Source organism: Sitophilus oryzae, unplaced genomic scaffold (genome assembly GCF_002938485.1).
Source record: "Sitophilus oryzae breed Bouriz unplaced genomic scaffold, Soryzae_2.0 scaffold_1561_pilon_pilon, whole genome shotgun sequence".
Classification (NCBI taxonomy): domain Eukaryota; kingdom Metazoa; phylum Arthropoda; class Insecta; order Coleoptera; family Curculionidae; genus Sitophilus; species Sitophilus oryzae.
In genome coordinates, this window is record NW_022146238.1 from 68,310 (window position 1) to 77,471 (window position 9,162).

General features: G+C 35.7%; 1 pseudogene; it reads right to left on the reverse strand.

The window, feature by feature from the left end:
* The window catches only part of LOC115879045, a 46,706-nt pseudogene extending 39,540 nt beyond the window's left edge, over positions 1 to 7,166 (reverse strand).
* Between the last annotated feature and the right edge of the window lie 1,996 nt (positions 7,167 to 9,162).

Consider the following 9,162-nt stretch of genomic DNA (forward strand, 5'->3'; position numbering starts at 1 on the left):
AAGAAGAATGGCAGAACATATTCCATGTCAATGCGATAGCCCGATAAATGTGCGTTTTTTTGTACTTGGAAATGATAAAGCATTGATATATGGAAGGTTCAGTCTCTAAGTTATTGCACTTTATTTTCAGAATTAAAAGACAAATTTTATCTTAAATAGTTTGTGTATTTAGATTTAATGTATGACTGTAAACTTATTTTACTTGACAGCTTGTATATAGTTTCCGTAACTAATAACATAAAAAATATTTCAAGGCGCCTAATTTATAAAACAAGGAGTTCCTGAGACATATAAGAACTTACAACAGTCTAATGAAAGTAACCACTGAATGTATATATTGCTCATCCAATAAACCCTATCAACATCCAATAAAAAAAGCAAACAATCCAAAAAAGGAAAAGATAACATAAATCCATTCTTAACTCAACAAGTCTTTACAAGTAGGCTCCAAATATAAAGCCAGATGAAAAAGGAGATGTGAAAATATTTTTCATACAGCCATATACCGGGTGGTGCATCGGCGTTGTAAACAGGAAATCCCATGCAAATTTTAAACTGCTCAAATATTGGTTCCCTATTAACAATTGTCCAATTATTGGTCCCGACTAACACTTGCGGTGTAATTGACCTCAAATCCAAGGAGGCAATAGAGAAAGATGGATATATCCTCTATTATAGATTCGGGATAACACAGGTATCAGGTCTAGACAGATCCTTCAGCCTCCACCTCACGGGTACCTCAGCCGGAGACAAGCTCCTCGACTGTAAAGGGTAGGTAGTTACCCACTCCTCGAAGGATGAATATACGTTGTCAGAGGAATTATCCCCCCCCCCCCTTCAAATAGAGAGATCATTAATGTATGATGAGTTATAAATTGTATGATGAGCTATAACTCAAGAAAGGCGGACACAATAGATCTTTAAGGTCGAGGTGATCCTCCCCTCTTACTCATTCTACTACTACTACTAATAGTTGATAAAACAACAATATTTTGGCATCAGTTTACAGGAGAGCCAGACTCACCATAAGTTTAATCACACAACATCGGTAATGTACCATACCATACTATACCACCATTACTCGCTGACGAGTATTTGACACGAATCAGAAGATGGTCACGCAAGGCGTTTTCTTTCATGAGCTTTTCTGTGACTGAAAAGCCCGATACGTGATGTTATCTGTCTACCGCACTCCAGACATTCAAAAATCTCATTGCTTTGTTGCTCCTTTACTTTTTGGTTGTCGCTCTTAACTGACTTTACAATTCTTCTCCATTCCGTTCTATTGTGAGCTGCCTCTTCCCACTCATTCTGCTTGTTAATTCCCTTTAAGTTTTCGTGGAAAATATCCTTGTACCTTTTGAGTTGTCCACCCGGCCTCCTCTTACCGTCTACAAGCTCACCGTAAAGCAGAGATTTTGGTATGCGGTTTTCTTGCATTCTGCATACATGACCAGCCCATCTTAACCGGGACTTAGTAATCATGACTTCAATACTCTCGCAGTTAGCTTTTATCAAGGACCGATACGTTTGAGACATGATGGAACCATTTTATTCTTAAGAGTTGTCTAAGATGTCTCTGTTGCAACTTGTTTAATGCGTTCATGTGTCGGCGGTACGGCACCCAGGTTTCGCTTCCATATAACATGGTGGGAATTATTATCGCTCGGGACACCGCAAGTTTCTGTTTTTGTGCTCAAGTCATGATCGTAGAAAACCCCTGTCTTTTAATTTCCAGAATGCTCTTGAGGCGCTGCTAATCCTGTGCTGAATTTCAGAGTCGATATTGGCCTTTTCCGAAATCAAACTGCCGAGGTAATTGAATTCCGCTACATATTCCAACAGCTCATCTCCGATTTTTATAGCATTGTTGTGATATTCCGGGGGAGTGCACATGATTTTAGTTTTATCGATGTTGAGCTTAAGTCCCAAGGCCTCGTATGCCCATGTATATGTGTTCAACATTTCTTGCAGTTGCTGTAACCTATTTGCAACTAGAGCACAGTCATCAGCGTATTGAAGTTCTGTGATCAATTTTGTACGTGCCTTTGCCCTGAGTCTTTTTATGTTGAACAGACCGCCGTCGTATCTGTATCTAATGCCCAAACCTCTCTCCTGCAGTTTGCTGTCCACTATAACGGAGAGCGCTGCCATGAATATATTGAATAGGAGAGGCGCTAAGACACAACCCTGCCTAATGCCTGTGTGTGTTAGGAAGGGATCGCTACTAATGTAGAGGTTAATCGGAAACCTTTATGATATGAAAGCATTTATAATTTATAAGGATCTTTATTACAGTGACTTAAAATAGACCATCAAAAAAATTGATATCAAATGAAAAAGAATCAAGTACGAAAATCCTGAAGAAAATGCATTGTTTTGCATTGCAAAGAAGAAGGAACGGAAATATGAAGTCTAAATATTTTTACGGCTTTGAAAACCTTAAGAAGGACTGTTTTAAGTAAAACGAGGGAAAGGAGTGTTTTAAGTAAAACAAAACCTGAAAATGCTACAGATCACCACAACTGCATTTGCAAAACTTTATAAAAGTGAAGTTTTATCTTATATTAACGAAAGTTAGAGAGATCTTTATCAGTTCGAGTAAAAGAACAATTGGAAAATGAAGCACATTTAAAGAACTAACAAAAAGCAGAAATGTAGATAAAGAAAGATAAATGATTTCATCTCTTTTTGTAACAATACATTTTGTAACAATAATTGCTACATTATTAAAAGTTATTTAGTAACATACTGATTTTTCTGCCACTTTGAGGAAAACATATTCACTGAAAATCTCTTTCAGCAACACAGGATGCAGTGGTCAGAAGACGGAATAATTAATAGGGTAGCATTGGTTCAGAACATCGTTCAAAACCATAGAGAGTTATACACAACCAGATATAATAAAATTGTATTAAAAGGGGAAAATAAAAAATATACTACAAACCACAATCTATGGAAATACACCAAGTGCAGCAGTAGACGTGGTTGGATAGTGAAGATGGGAACATTTCAAATTATAATATATACCTACAAATATTTTGGATGTGCCATCTATTTAAAAGTGATTCGCTTTTTTGATTCTAACAGTGTCTTATTATCAAAACTTAAGTATCGAAGCACAAACTAATTCTTTATATTATTCGGAATTATTTGGGGAACATTCAACAAGTTCTGTTATTAGTTTATAGTTCAATATTTTCTTCTTTGCAAGATGACTGTCTGTGATATCAAGTGAAAAAAAACAAGAAAGTAAAGTAAAGTAAAGATTTCAGTTAACGTCTCCTTTTGCTACCAGGGCTAATCTGGACGGGGCCTACTTTGTTTACGCGGGAATCCGAACTCGCGGTCCTCGGCCATATCATTGTCAATGGCCTACCGACTTAGGAAGTGTCAATTGTTTAAGTCAACTCTTACTCACGAGATATCCGATCTCATCCGGCCTCGAACCGGCGTTAATGAGCAGTGTGTATCAATATATTTTACACTTTTCCCTTGGACAACAGCACGATACAGAGTTTCGAACCGGTCACCCGTCCATCCACCAGTATCGCCTTACGTCGCTTAACTTCGGTGTTCTAATGGGAACCGGAGTTTCAACGTAGCTAGACCATTGCCCAAAAAAACAACAATTTAAAATTATTAATAATCGTTGCAGCTTAATTCTGGAATCTCATTTTCTACTATAACGCTTATCATGTTATCATTTACTACCGAACACTTCCTAGTCGTATAAAAATAAAACTATTCGTTAAAGAAGTTTATTAGGTGTTTAGCAGAAAACTAAAGCAAGCGAAAACATTATAGCAAACTGTTTAGGTATTTAAGCATGTACAACAAAGCAAAAAGTGTACGAAAGCAAAGCAAAGTTAGTGTATAAGCAACAATAAAGCTCAAACGTTAATAATAAGATCAAAACTCGTCACTCGTACTCACTCTCGATCTGAGTTCTCTTTCTACTTCGAGGTCATCTTGGAGAAGACGAATTTTGTCCTGAAAAAATAATTTTCATATAAAATTTTGACAATTAAAAAGTTTTTAGTGAGAGCTTTGAAGTTGTAACAAGCTTTAGTTTTCCATGATACCTATGTAGTCTTTTTTTGAGAATGACGTTTTATATACCTTGACTCAAACTGACTTGGTCAAACTGTAGGGAATGAAATTTGAATTATGATAACTTTGTTATCCGGATTTATGATATAATGATAAATATCATCAAATGACAAATGACGTTATTAATATGCGTCATCTGCAATAATTATTAAACAACTTTATGATTTTTTTTCATATGACGTTTTGTCAAAATATAAAATAATTATTTTCTTATAGTGCGAGAAAAGTGTCAGCTTTTCGTCAGACTATGCAGTTTTAAAATTGACATCCATTCATTGCCAAAGGTAAGTCGTTGATATTTGCGTCATTAGTTAATTGACATAATTAACTAGGACTGATGACGTAGGTAGACGTCTATTTAAAAATATGAAACAAATATTTCTTTTACACTTTTTTATAGTATCCTGTAACATTAAAAGAAAAAAAGAAACATAATATATGCGTTATCAACCTACATAAAATGTTTTTGCAAAAAATGGATGCGCCATGTATTTTTGATCAGTTTAATATGAAGGACGTCATTAAATTAGATCCTTCAAGGTGAGAATATTTTTAGTTATAAGATTACTGTATTTTCATAATTTTAACTAGGTATTTATAGGTATCTGACTTTTTTATAGGTGATAGAATGCCAGTTTTAGAATAAAAAGGGAAATGACACTCCCCCAAAATGTATCCTTATACACTATTCAAATAAATGATTTTCTTTTACACACTTAATATGATATTACATTTGTAATTAAGCGTGGTTAAGCTAAGATATACCGGCTGTGTCTCAAAAGTGGCTCGCTCCTATAAATTATTTTTTTTTGGATGAAAAAAGGAGATTTGGTATGCTAGTATATGACATAAATTTGGATTGACTAACGTATTCAATTGTTTTCGGTCACTTCCTGTTTCACCGGAAATGACTACACCTTTTAATTTTTAAATGGCACCTTCCGTATTTTTTTTTACTTTATTCCAGAGAAAATGAAGACATATCATATCATGACATATCATATGTCAACTTTTGACATTTTCACATACGGTTTATTTGAAATTGTAGCATTCGATTCATAACGACAATTTGACTCGAAATACCAAGTGTGTGGTATCAAATTATTCGCAAAAAATGCTTTCTCAAAATATGCCAATTAGCCACCCTCGTTCCATTTGAAAAAATTGAGATATGATTGAAAATACGATTGGGGCACCTTTTAACCGGCCAGGAAAAGACACGATAAACATTATACGATCAAATCTATTTTTCCAAGGCTCCTTGATTAAAAATTAGTGTTTTTAACATAGCCATGGCACTCTAAAGCGACAATGTCAAAAGTTGACATATGATATGTCATTCTATTCGGAGTGTCATTTTCTATCGAATAAAATAAAAAAAATATCGAAGGTACGATTTAGAAATTAAAGTTGTTGTCATTTCCGGTGAAATAGGAAGTGACCGAAAACAATTGAATACGTCAGTCAATCCTAATTTATGTCATAAACTAACATACCAGATTTCGTTCTTTTATCTGAAAAAATAAAAAAGTTATGGGGTGAGCCACTTTTGAGGCGCACCAGGTATAGTGGGGGATATTATAGTTAACCACAGAGGTGTAATTAAATTAACTATTTTTGATAAAAACGCATCAAAGAGGATTATAATAATACTTTCGTGGATAAGTAAAATTGTTCCAGGTAAGATTTGCATCATTAAAAATGTGTTTTTTCAAAAATTTCAAATTATAATTGAATTGATTACATCTTTACATATGATATACAAAATAATATACAACAATTGCATAGGCGAGATAAACGATTGAATTATAATATTATTATTGATGATATAAGTGTATACTTTGAAAACAAATCTATACCTAAAAAAGGACTTTTAAGCCTGGATCCGCACAATTAATTGCTATAGACTCAAAACAATTGAGAGAGGGTTACACAAGTATTTCCGATAATTTTGCACAATAAGGAGATTGCCAAATTAGGGTTTGAACGTAACATAATATACCAAAATATATTGTGACAAATGTGACGTCACTGTATATGTAAAAAGAATCGGACAGTATGTTAAGAATGTCAGTTCATTTATACAGGGCGAATCAGAAATAAGCGCAAATATTTTCAGGATTGGTAGATTTTCATAAAAGAAGCATATTTTGTCTTTACCGTTTTTCAAATAAGTTCAAAATAATCGAGTTACTTTACTTTGTAAATTAAAAAAAGATTTTTTGCTTAAATTTTGAGAACCACAGGATCCATTTAATCTACAACCTATGTTGCCATATTATCAAGATATTGTTAGTTTTATAAAATTGAAATTTTAAAAAATCAAATTTTAAAAAATCCAATGTTTTTTTCAAAATAGACGTGTTTTCTGGGGTCGAAATATACTACTTCAAAAAATATTTGCACTTATTTAAGACTCACCTCTGTATAATGTTTTTTGTGGCTGAAATCAAACTAAGATAAAAATAAGGAAGAATCTAACAAGAACTCTTCATCAACTTTGATTAATTACATCTTAAAAACTGAAATTTGAACATTTTCTAAAACTAACTAATTTTGATTTATAGAGAGAAAAGAAGTACTTGATGAATGTAAAAGTGTGAATGTAAAATACTTGATGGTGTTATAATTTAAACAAATTTGAGCTGGTTTTTAACTCACTCTTATGTTAATTTACTCGTAATTACTCTTAATCGAACTCTTTGTATTGGATTAAAAATTTAGAAATTTTTATATTGTCTTTTTTGCATGATATGATGTTAAACTTGAAGCAAATGTAAAAATGCGTTGCACCAAAAGCAGCTATCCTCGATCACTGTCACATGAAGGATATCACCAAAATAGGTCGCGACATGTCATCACTTTGTAACCCGATATCACTCAATTTTCGCGAAAAACCTTTTACCTCGAGCCTGCTCCAGGGCGGTCAGATCGGCGCTGTACTCGATGCTGACGTCAGCGGAGGCCCCCTGCGTTCCAGACTTGTACGAATATTTCGAGCTCCTGGCTACTGCGGCACTGGACGAAGCCATCTTTTTTCGTTCTTCTTCTTCGGTACCTGCGGTACTACTTTCGGATCAGAAAACTGATCTAAAATCTAGGTCGATAGGTATATCTCCTGCTTTTTGGCTTTTTTTGTGGAAAAAGCACACCGGGTGGCTGAGGAAATAACCGCGCGTGGCAGCCGGGCAGTGCGTCGTTCGTATGAGCGTCGCGGCGCTTTCGGACGGCTCGATTAAGGCAACTTCCACGGGGCGGGGGTAAGGGGTGGGGGCTGAGGCGGTTGAGTCGGTCATGCGCGAACGGCGGCGGTTTTCAGAATTCTGGAAGAAGCGCGGAGGACGCCGGCGGCGACGGATATAAATAGCTTCTAAATAAATAGCCTCGTTTTTTTTAAGTTCTTTGTGAGTCGGTTGTGTTTTGCAGTCGTTGCCGTACGGATTTTCATCAAAATAATGATAGTATTATTTCTGACTGTTGGAGCTTAAATTTGACGAAAACTCATATCATAGTAATTTTAAAACAAATACTTTGTTGTATGAGTTTTCACTCTATTAAATTGTATTAACAATTTTGACGCGTTTAGGTGTAGTAGAGAGGCCTAAGCGAGGATTTAGGATTTATTCAAGCATGGCAGAATAGCATACAACTCCCGCTATGCCATGCATGAACCTTTTATGCAAAAAAAAATTGATTGTTAAAAAAACTAGAGCGCGTCAGTACGTAGTAGAGCAAAGGCACGTCCATAGTGCACCGGGTTTCCGCTTTTCGGTAGCCGGCTTATTTCGCGGCAGGTTTTATCACTTTGTGAACCTGTGCCATTGAAGTAGATAGTGGCCATTAATAACCACTTACAGGAAGCTTACGGAAGAATGTCATTTGGCATCATGGAGCTGTTACGTCGGGATCTAGTATATCTTTTTATTAGCTAGTGATAATGTTTATATTAAACTGATACCGTTGATTGAAAAAATAAAAAGATGCGCAATTTTATGGGCGACTTGTAGCATAAAACCTGTCCGACATGTAGCTGGAGCTACCGTTAGCCTGTCCGAGGATTCCGAGATTTAGTTTAGCTCTGCGCCGCTGCGCGCTGATAGTCGTTTACAGCACAGCAGATAAAGAATACTGTACCGTAGTTCTGCTTTCACTCTACAGAGTGGGTGGTTGCCGGAGATAGTGTTGCAAGAACTACGGTTTAATCCGTAGATTTACGGATTTTGGGTACAGTACGTTAATAATGCGGACTTTCTATCATTATATATTATACGAAGAACGACGTCAGATTTGGCTTGGAAATGAAGGTTGGTTATTTCATATACAAAATATTATGGTACATGTCAATAGTCGTCATTTTCAAGCCAACTAAACGACTTTTCCGATCATACGAAATATTCAGTACCTAAAAAAGAATTTTAATTTTTGGTGTTTATTCTATGTTCAACACGAATAAATTTTCAATACATAAACGCGGATTTTTCATCCAAAGATATTTTCGTCAAACGTATTACAGATATTACACATTTTAATATGGCAACACTGTCGCTTCTAGTTCCACACCGTTCTTGACATGCCGTCGCTAGCCGAATTAGAGAAAATGAGTGTTTTATGCGTTGACGGCAGAACGATTGGTGTCTCCACCGTACAGCACTTGAGACGTATCTTCCTAATTCTTTCAATCAACTGTATGATGTATTAATAATAATCATCTTTCAACCAGGCACCATTTGCAACCTGGTTAAGCAGTAGCTCACAATTCGCAAGCGTTACTACCAAGAAACCGCTGCGGAGGTACTTCAACATATACCTCGCCGCTATCACCTTGGTCCAGAGAAAACAATAAACAATAGATGTTATCGTGGGGACTATAATAGAAAAGAAGAATGAAATTATTGGGCAACCCAGTGTTTCTGCCTTCCGGCTTCATCAATACGGGAGGAATCAGCAACGATGAACTAGCGATCCTGAAAAAAGAAAAAGGGGAAGCAAACGAGGCACTAGGCACCATTTGCAAACTGGTTAAGCAGTAGCTCACAATTCGCAAGCGTT